Below are 10,017 nucleotides of genomic sequence, written 5' to 3' on the forward strand. Positions count from 1 at the left end.
ACTCCAAAGTACAGTCAGGTATCCAGGGAGAAGTGGATCACTTTGCAGGTTAACAGTCTAGAGATCAGCAGTTCAGGGACTATCAGTCAGCTTGGCATTCTTAACGTGAACTTTCCATCTCTGTGTCTGAGGAGACTGGTCCAATTTTTGTCATCTTCATCCAGCAGTGGAAAGGGGCTTTGAAGGGGAGGACCAGGAACCAGGGGTGATGACACTATCAATTCTTGGAGGGCAAGATCAAGATCAAGAGGCTATCTAATCACATGACCATAAGTCCTATAAGTGAGGCTAGAAATGGAGTGTCTTTAGCCGAATGGCTGTGTGTCTAGCTAAAATGCCAAGCATTTTAGATTCGAGATGCTTGGGACCAGAAGTATTTCAGATTTCAGATTATTTTTCAGGTTTCACAATATTTGCAAATACATAATGAAAACCTTTTAGCACTTTGTGCACATAGCCTGAGGGCAATTTTATACACTCTTTTAAATAACTTTGAGTCTGAGGCAAAGTTAGTGTTCCAAAAATCTCACATCCTTGAGAGTTTTAGATTTCAGATTTTCAGGTTAGGGACGCTCACCTTGCACGACAGAAAGACAGCACAGGAATTGAGGGTGACCAACAGCCTGCTTGTTCTAGCCATACAGGACCTTGCAGAAAAGGCAAGAGCAATAGCAACCTCTCAAAAGGGCTTTCTGCAGAATTCCCTCAACAGCAAGTGCATTGTACAAAGCCCAGCTCCCCGTGAACTGGAAGGTAATTTAGGAAATGATTCAGGCTCCCTGGCTGACTCATACTCCCAGCATCCTGGAGAGAAAAGTAGCCATACACCCATTTGGGGCTTGGGGTGCAGTGTATAATAATAATAATGACTTTGGCACTGAAAACTTCCTGAGGGTTAATGAATGACTGGCTTGGATTAATAGCTCAAATAACTGTTGAAGTCTATCAACTCCTTCCAGCTTCATATTAATCTACAGGAAATTCTTTGTACACCCAGCTATTACTGCTTCAATCTCACAAAGTAAAAATGAATGGATGTTTCATTGGAACTCGGAAAAAAATCTTGGTCACCATTGTGTGTGACCACCATGCAATTATTGTTATTTTTTTTTTCAGGCACATTTCCTGCATCTTCTTTGGTTCTCTTTCTGGCTTCAATTTGTTGCAGGGGCAGCAGCAACAGCAGCAGCAGCAGCAGCTGGCCCTCCAGATTAGCTTTAATCCTCTTGCTATTTATAGTACATTTTGCAGTGCTGTTCACTACCTAAGTTTGTCTTCCCAGCTAGACTGGGAGCTCCATGAGGTCTGAGACAACCAGTAGAGTCCCAGATCAGCAGAGCCTGGCTGTAGCAATCACTCAGTAGCTATTTGTTGAATTGAACCTGACAGAATAGCCACAGAATTTTAAATGACCCACCATCAGCCGGGTGGATTGTTCAAAGCGAACCTGAGAGTCCTGACATTTAGCTGGATTTAAGGTAGTGTATTTTCAGCTCATCAAAAATTGATCAGAGTTCCCCACGAGAACAACTGGAAATGGAGCGGCAAGGAGGTAGAAGTGGTTCTAGAAGAGTACATCCAATGTCATCCAAGGTCGGCTGTGAAGAGATACCAGGGGGTCACCCGGGGCCTGTGGGGAGCCCACTCTCCTCTGGCCTTGGTGTTCTCGGCTGGTAGGTGCTGTTGACAAAATAAGCATGTTTCCCTCATCAGAGTATTAGAGTTTGTGGATGGTTTCAGATTTCCTCTGCCACGCTATTTGAACTCCTGCTTCTTGTCCTGCAGGGGTTCAGCAACTGGGAGGACTCGTGGAATGCCAAGTGCAAGGTGTGAGCCCAGGGGGACATTGCCACCAGCAAGTCTGTCGCTGTGCCCTGGTGAGACGAGGAGGGCAGTAGAACAGGATGGACAGTTTTGGAGGTGAATGGCTGCTGTTAATTTACCTGCTTCCATACCGCTCTCCCAAGGTGGACTTCGCATGACCTCCCCTCCTGACATCTCCTAGTTATAACAGCAGACTGGGGACCCAGCTGGAGAAAATTCCTGGTAACAATGGAGGTGCCTTTTACAGCAGGGGTGGAGGCTGAGCTAAAGAAACAGGAAGCCCGAGCAGAGCCAGGGAGGGAGGTTAGGTAGAAGTAGGATTAAGGGCTTACAACATGCTTGTTTCCTTCTGTTGTTCTTATGAGAGCTGATAAGAAGATTCCAGAATTTTGGGGGAGATTCTTGGAAAAGAATGAGGGACTTGAATCAACCAGAGAGAACTTTCCAATGTGCGTTTCCCAGTGTTTGTTAGATGGTATGTTTGCCTAAGAAGTTAGAGATGCCAAAAATAGAAATGAAAGTCCCATACATTAAACTTTGACATGCTGCTGTTTTCTAGCTAGGGGTCTTTTGTTTTTATTTTTCTATTTTCAGCCAAGGACATGAAATGTGCTGTGACCTTTCAGATAATGCTATGGCATTGTACCCAGGCAGCAACTAATCGGACATGTGTTTACCTATAAACATATGGTTGTTAAAGTTAGGTGAGATCAAAATTTCTATATCAAAGGGAGGAGGTATAGTGGAGTCTTCACCTGTCAAAAGTCATTGAGTAGCTCAGCACAGATGGACTTTCATGATAAACTCCTCTCTCAGAGAATGATCAAGGGGCAGATACTTACAGTTCTTTGCAATAGTTTGATCTAGAATGTCCCCCAAAGGCCTGCGTGTTAAGGCTTTGTCCCCAATATTGTGCTATCGGTAGGGTGAGATTTAGAGGTGGGCCCTAGAGCAAAGTCTTAGGTCACTGGGAGCATGTCCTTGAAGGGGATTGTGGGATCCCAGTCTCATCCTCTGTCTCTCTTTGCTTCTTAGCTACTAAGAGGAGTAGCTTCCTCCATTATGAGCTCCTGCCATGCATGATGTGCCGTCTTGCCACCGGCCAAAAGCAGCAGGGCCAACTGACTATGGTCTGAAACCTCCAGAACTGTGAGCAAAGTAAACCTTTCATCTTTCTAAGTTTATTATCTAAAGCACTTTGCTACAGCAATGGAAAACTTCAGAAAAACAAGAGAAGCTTCCCTCACCCCTTCAAGTAGTGATGACCATCAGATGGGCCACATAGCCAATAACACCTGAGCCATGCCTAACCTCTCTGGGCCTCAGATTGCTCATTAAGTTAGACAAAGTACCTTCCCAATCTTCCATTCTAGGATTTTTGCAGGAGCTAAAAGTGAAGAGAAATTCAACACATGCCTGATGAGCAAGGCCCCAGGGATGTGCTCTGGCACCAAAGTGACCAGAGATTGGGAGTGGCATGCTCGCCCTAGGTCTCCTTTACAGAATGTATCCAGTGAACTTGGCTTTTAGGCCCGGAGCCCTGGCTTGTCTCCATTCTGCTCACATTCTGTTAATAATAAGCCTCACAAGGGACATTTGTTTTCTTTCAGCCCTTTCTGTAAGGCCACTACTTTACGTGAGCACATGGACAGAATGAGAGCATCATTTTATATTGCAATATGAAGACCAACTGCAATGTGACTAGAGAAAACAAAAGCTCCCAATTGAGCTTGATGACATCTTTTAAAACTTACAGACGGCCCTTGGCGTACGATGGTTCACGTATGTGTTTTTGGCATTAGGATATGCTCCAGCCTTCTTCCTTTCCCTCGAGATGGATGTTCACCGGGCAGTTGCAACGTACCCAGAACAATGACAAATGCATCAAGCACCTGCAGATGAATCCACGGGCACACTGCAGGAGAAAACAACACTTCCTCGTGTCTTGACTCCATCTTGGGGATCATGGAGTTCCCAGGGAGCCCCTTTGCAGGCCTGGCCCCCTCTCCTGGCTTCTGCCAGGAGCGACCTCCAGAGACCAGAGACCTGTGAGTTCCTTTTTCCTGGTTTCTCTTATGTGATTCCCAAGATGTCCCCAGCCTTGCATCAGGACCATAAATTGGGTTGTTTCCTTGGGGCTTCCTCCACCCTCAGGACCCCCAGGGCAGGAGCCTGCAGTCCCACTGCACAGGAGCTGGTGGAAAGAGGCACACCCAGCGCTGGTGGGCACCTCAGCCTAAGATGCCAGGCTCTAGGAGCTGTCACGATTCTGCCTGTACCAGAACAACAACAGGAAGGAAACAGAAATCTTCAGTTTTGGTTTCAGGAGATGAATGAATGTTAAAGACTTGCTACTATTTTTGTCAAACTCATAAAAACGGAGTAAAAAGGTGGTGATCTGGGAGAGGGCATCTCCCAGACGGGAAGATGTTGGTCAAAGCTGCAAAGTGTCAGTTGCACTGGACAAGGTAGAGCCGCAGAACTCAGGCATAGTATGGTGACTGCTCTTAACAGCTGGCACGATAGAGATCCCCCGAGGGGATAGATCTGTGTGTTCTCCAGACACACACGCGCACACACATGTGTGCGTGCACACATAAAAATGGAAACTGTCTTAGTTTGTTTTCTGTTGCTACATACAAGTATGTAATTTTTAAAGGAAACAAGTAAATTCAGGTTCAAGGTCTGGAACGGGCAAATCCAAGACAGACTGGCCACATCTGATGAGTGCCTCATGCTGATTCCTGACATGGCAGGACAGGGAGAAAGGTGTGTACAGGGGAGAGAAAAGGAACCAATGTCCCTTGCTAGCTAGCCCATTCGGTGAGAAAGACACTAATCCATTCATGAGGGCCCTGCCCCAGAGACCCACACACCCCCTCCTCCCGACACTGCCCCACTGAGGGATTAAGGTTCTGACTGGTGCAGTTTTGGAGAATGCACTCAGCCCATGGCAGTAACCATGGAACTCTGGAGAGACCCATTCAACAGCCTGATCATTGTGATCATTTCACAGTGTAGACATATATCAAGATATCAAGTTACACACCTTAAATAGATGCAGTTTGTATTTGTCAATTATATCTCAATAAGAAAAAAGAATTTCTTCTAATTTAACTCCCAATATTTTATGTTTCTTCAACGCACTAATATTTATAGTATGTGTGTTTATTCAACAAATCTGTGCTCGTACCATTCCGTCATTCCATGAGCATGTTCGGGATGCTTCCCATGGGACTGGGCTCCGTGCCAGGCTCTGGGCACACAGTGGGAGTGAAGCAGGCATGGTTGGTGTCCCCCGAGCTCATGTTCGTGTCCCAGGTCTGGGGTGGGCACGTCATCTCCCTCTGTCTTCGCCCCTGCTCCTCTCTCCTCCCTCCCTAGCTTTTCCATGAGCCCCAGCGGCAGGGAGAGACAGTGTCTGCTCTGAGAACCTACGGCTGGTATTTCTTCCATTTGTGCCTCTTCCTGCTTTTACAGAATCTCCTTCCTACAAAGCTACTGGCCGGAATCATTCACCCACGGATCACCGGAAGCACTGCCTGCTTTATTCTTCGTAGCAGAATTTCACTCCTGTCTTGAGCCTCCATTATACCATGTCATTTTCAGGGTCCCCTGTTTTTCCTGGGCTTATGTACACACTTGAGGGGCCTTTGAAGTGCTGAGGTGTGTGTGAGTTCACTAGTGCCACACTGAGGTCCTCGAGATCCAGCCACCATGCCGGCTGCGCAGTGGGGGTCGAAGCCCCTTCACCTAGCTGCACCCACCATTTTTCCTCCTCTGGGATCTGGGCCTCCTCTTTGGGTGCTCCCTGGGCCGAGAGGCCTGGGAAGTCCCTGCTGTCAGATTCTGCAAGTGGGTCTGCCCAGTAGTTGTCCCGGGGTGGGGTTCGGGGCTTTGTCCCTGGGCCCAACCTTGAAGGGCCCATTGCATGTCCTGGGTCCTCTTCCTCCTCCCATTCCACCTGGACCAGACCCTTGTTCACTGGGTGTTCTTCCACACGCAACATCTAGGAATGATCTAGGTCCTTTCCTTGCTCTTAGAAACTCAAGCCCTTGGACGTATTCTGTTATCACATCCCTTGGCCAGGGCAATAAGTAGTTCAGTTGCTAACTCTGAAGACTGGAAAAGAGACCAAGAGGTACCAAGAAATCTTGGGAAGACCTTTGCTTGTTATGTATGAAATATATACATTTATACATAAATAAAATCCTAGAAGGCCTAGATGCTTAATTGGACATGATGTTCTCTGTTAGATAGAGCATGAATTTTATTTTCTTATTTTAATTATCTGTTTTAAAATACTTATACATATTTTTGTCAGATGATCTCATCCCTATCTGTGGCTTGAAATGCCCTCTCTAATGTGCTAATCATTCCAATATTTATAGCTAGAATCTAAATTCCTCCTCTGAGTTCCAATGGCTGCGTCAGCATCTCCACTTGGGCATCTCACAAGCATCACCAAATGAAAAGTCTAAAACTAAAATCTTCCATCTGCGTTCACCTCACTCCCAACCAAAAATTTTAAAAAACCCTTTATTCTGTCTTTCCCATCTCAGTAAAAGGCACCGAGACTCTCCATGATTCTCTATTGCGTACCCCTTGTCCTAATCCCCTCCTGTCCCATCCGCTGGAGCTGAGCTGTGTTCCTCTGCAAATCACCTGCACCCCATGCCTCTGCTGCCACCTGCTCCAAGTCAACCTCATCTCCCATTACATGACCTTACAAATTTTTTCACTGTGAGTGTAGTTTTTTTTTCATTGATTTTACTGGGTGATTATTAACCAACGTTAAAAAGGCAGATTCTTGTGGGTTCTTGCCTGGGGAATAGGCAGTGCTATGGGGGAAAAAAAATCAGCCTTTTGGCAAACCAAGGCCTACAGAGGTTTTTCAGTGGCAAATGGTCTTTCATTTCTGGCTCATGCTGGAAAGCCTGTTAGCTGTCTCTGCACCTCCCTGGATAGTAGGACATACCCCTCCTGGTGTGTGGCCATGTGGGCTCTGCAGGCTCAGCTGCAGCTGGTCCTTGCGGATTCCTTTGAGGTCTGCAGGTCCCTCCACCTCCATTTCTCCCGTGCCACTGGAGCCTAGGTGCAGATAGTCCCAAACACATTTCTGATCTGACGACTGTCAGGTCACTTTTTCTTGTGACAATATTTACCGTTTCTTTAATTCTTATTCCTTCTTGTACTTCTGATCTTCCTTCTGGAGTTATTTCCCGTTTCCTTTCAGATGCTGATCTGGGGGTACATGTTTTTGGGGACTTTTGAGATTTTACTTGCCTCAAATATGTGTATTTCATACTCTTTTTTTTCCCCCCCTTAGAGGTTGAATACTGGGAATTGCACTCAGGGACGCTTTACCACTGAGTTACATCCCTATTCTTTTTTATTTTTATTTTTATTTTGAATCAGGGCTTCACTAAGTTGCTGAGGCTGGCCTTGAACTTGTGATCCTCCTGTCTCAGTCTCTAAAGTGGCTGGGATTACTGTCCTGAACCACTGTGCCTGGCTTACCTTTGGTCTTGAAGGATAATCTCAGTGGGTAGAGGGGCTAGGTTGTCCTTTCAGCATTGCATGACCTTTTAGCTTCCACTGTGGCTTTTAAGAAGTGAGTTGGCTGTTTATGACTGACTTCTTTAAAGACGATCTTTTTTGCAAAGCTGAACTGTAAATCTTCATTCAGGAATATGTATTAAGATTGTAGAATGGATGTAAGACTGGGTAGGGGAGAAATGGATCTTTTATGGCCCTATGATCTATCCTTTCCTTGAAAGCTTTTTTAAAAAGTGGAAAAGATCGTTTTGTTGCATTTCCCCTATAAATGGCTTGTAATGAACTTTTACATTTGAATTAAAGATGGTTAAACATGGAGAGGAAAAAAAAAGAAAAGACAAGAAAAAGAGACCATCCCCCAAACAGTTGTGTTCTCCTGGGGATCAACCGGGGGCCTTGCAGGGCAAATGTCCCTTCCTTCCTTCTTCCTTCCCTCCCTCCTTTCCTTTCCTTATCTTTATATTCTCAAATACAAGTTCTGTACCTTTTCCTCTTCTTACTTCTTCAGATATTTCAATTAAACATATGTTAGGTCTACTTACTATAAACCCCACCATCCTCTCTATTCTCTCTTGTTAATCTTTTTTGGGGGGTGGGTTACTGGGGATTGAACCCAGGAGCACTTGACCACTGAGTCACATCCCCTGCTTTCTTTTGTATTTTACTTAAAGACAGGGTCTCACTGAGTTGTTTAGTGCCTCACTTTTGCTGAGGCTGGCTTTGAAGTCAGGATCCTCCTGCCTCAGCCTCCCAAGCTGCTGGGGTTACAGGCATGCACCACTGCATCCGGTTCTCTTGTTAATCTTTTCATCTCTCCATACTGTCATCTTGATAATTTCTTCTGCTTTAATTTTGGCCCACAAATTCTTTCTTTGTTGTGTTCAAAGTATGGTTAAAAACCATCCATTTGGTCTTTGATTTTAGTGATTGTATTTTTTTACATCTAGTTCTCTCAAGTTCTTTTCTTTTTAAGTAAAGTGTGCCACTTTTTATTGTTTCCAGGTCTGCTAAGATTTTCCAGCTTTCTGATTGTTTCTTTGGATGTACTATGCAGAATCGTTTCATGGTCGGTGTAGTCATTCAAATATCTGGAGTCTTCTCGAGTCTCTTCTTTTTGTCAGCTGGCTTTCACTTACCGTGTCATGTTTTCTTGTCCGTCTGGTTGTCTTTGAATATGGCCAACTCCGGTTATCTCAGGCATGCCCAGAGGGCACACTGGGTTCATGAATGTAACCTGTCCACTGTTACCCCGTGAACCGCCATGGTCTTCTCTCCTGCCGTGGGGTCTTGGTCCCATTCTAGTGCTGCGTTCTGCAGCACTGTGTGACATCACCTCACCTGCGCCTTTGATGAAGATTGCCTCCCGCTGGTTCTTGCTATGCCCCGGGACAAACAATGCCACCTTTACGGGTTGTGCCAAAGCCCTGAGGAGTTCTCAGAGGGCCAGAGTGATATTGTAGCCTCTGAACTTCTCCCCAAACTGAGGCCACAGAGCCATCTATGCATGAGTAACAACAGGTGGGGGTGGATGGGCGGGGCCATGGTGGGTCACCACTGGGCCACAGTTGTTTATATTTTGGGTGAAAACAACTACCTTCTTCTATTTTCACTTGTAGTTTTCTCTGGCTACATACCATGAGAACAAATTCTGGTCACCAATGTCAGCACAGACGGTGAGTATAATGGCCCCTTTCCTTTGAAGACAGCGGCTGTGGGGGAGGTGGACAATCTTGCTGGCCTGACTTTCACTTCCTTGTGAGTACTCCCCCGAGGCTGCTTGGTTCCCCGTACAGATTGGCTTCAGGAGGGTTCAACACACACACGCTGACAGATGTGTTCACATGGAAGGGAGTATGTGGCTGGGACTGGGAGGCTGAGTGGAGGAAAGAAGAACCTTTTAAAAATAAATCACCAGAAATCTCTCTCTCACACACTCATCTATTTTTGGCCCTGAGTGCTTTCAGGCTCATCTTCAGAGAAGCACATGAACTCTTTGGAGTCCCCTGGTTCCTCTTGGTAAATTTCCTACAACCAGCACTGAAAGTCGGCGCTGAGTCCTCCCTGCCTCTGGGCCTGTGGGGCCGGGTTGCCTGCACTACTTCCTGCTCCCCTCTGAGAGTGACAGTGACGGTTTGTGAGTCAGTATGGGTTGGGAGGCACCACTGCACCCCACCCCAGCCCGAACTGCTCCTGGGACAGTTTCAGCCCCAGTCTTCTGACCCCAAGACCCACTCTTGGCCTCCCCGAAGGTGGAGTCTGCTGGGTGGTTTTGGGAGTCCACCATGCTGACGTCATCTGAATGCCTGGGGAATGACATCGATGATCTCGCGGAAAACACAGCCGCCTGTCACGGTCAACGCCATGATGAGGAATACCGCTGTTCTGAGTTCAGACTTTTTTCTCAAGAATGAGTACGTGTCTCTGTTCTGCGATTCCCGCTCCTCCTCGGCTAGGTGTAGGTCTGACACGCTGTGGATCACTGCGGATTTACTCCTGCCTAGAAATGATTTTCTACTGTTAGTTCATCACCAGTGTGTGGACAGGTGAGAAAGGAATCTGATCAGTTAGCAGTTTGAAATGAGTTTAATATCTCAGAAATCTCCAGAGAACAAACCACAGCTTTTCAAAGGTGTT

At 46.3% G+C, this 10,017-nt stretch overlaps 1 long non-coding RNA gene across 1 annotated transcript; it reads left to right on the forward strand.

Annotated features, from left to right (window-relative positions):
- The first annotated feature begins 1,829 nt into the window (after window positions 1-1,829).
- On the forward strand, window positions 1,830-9,735 carry LOC124993463 (uncharacterized). Its single transcript, XR_007110313.1, has 3 exons — window positions 1,830-1,920; window positions 2,860-3,872; window positions 9,000-9,735. It is a non-coding gene; the product is annotated as an uncharacterized LOC124993463 (long non-coding RNA).
- The last annotated feature ends 282 nt before the right edge of the window (window positions 9,736-10,017 follow it).

The sequence above is a fragment of the Sciurus carolinensis genome, chromosome 9, assembly GCF_902686445.1.
Source record: "Sciurus carolinensis chromosome 9, mSciCar1.2, whole genome shotgun sequence".
In the NCBI taxonomy this organism is placed as follows: Eukaryota; Metazoa; Chordata; class Mammalia; order Rodentia; family Sciuridae; genus Sciurus; species Sciurus carolinensis.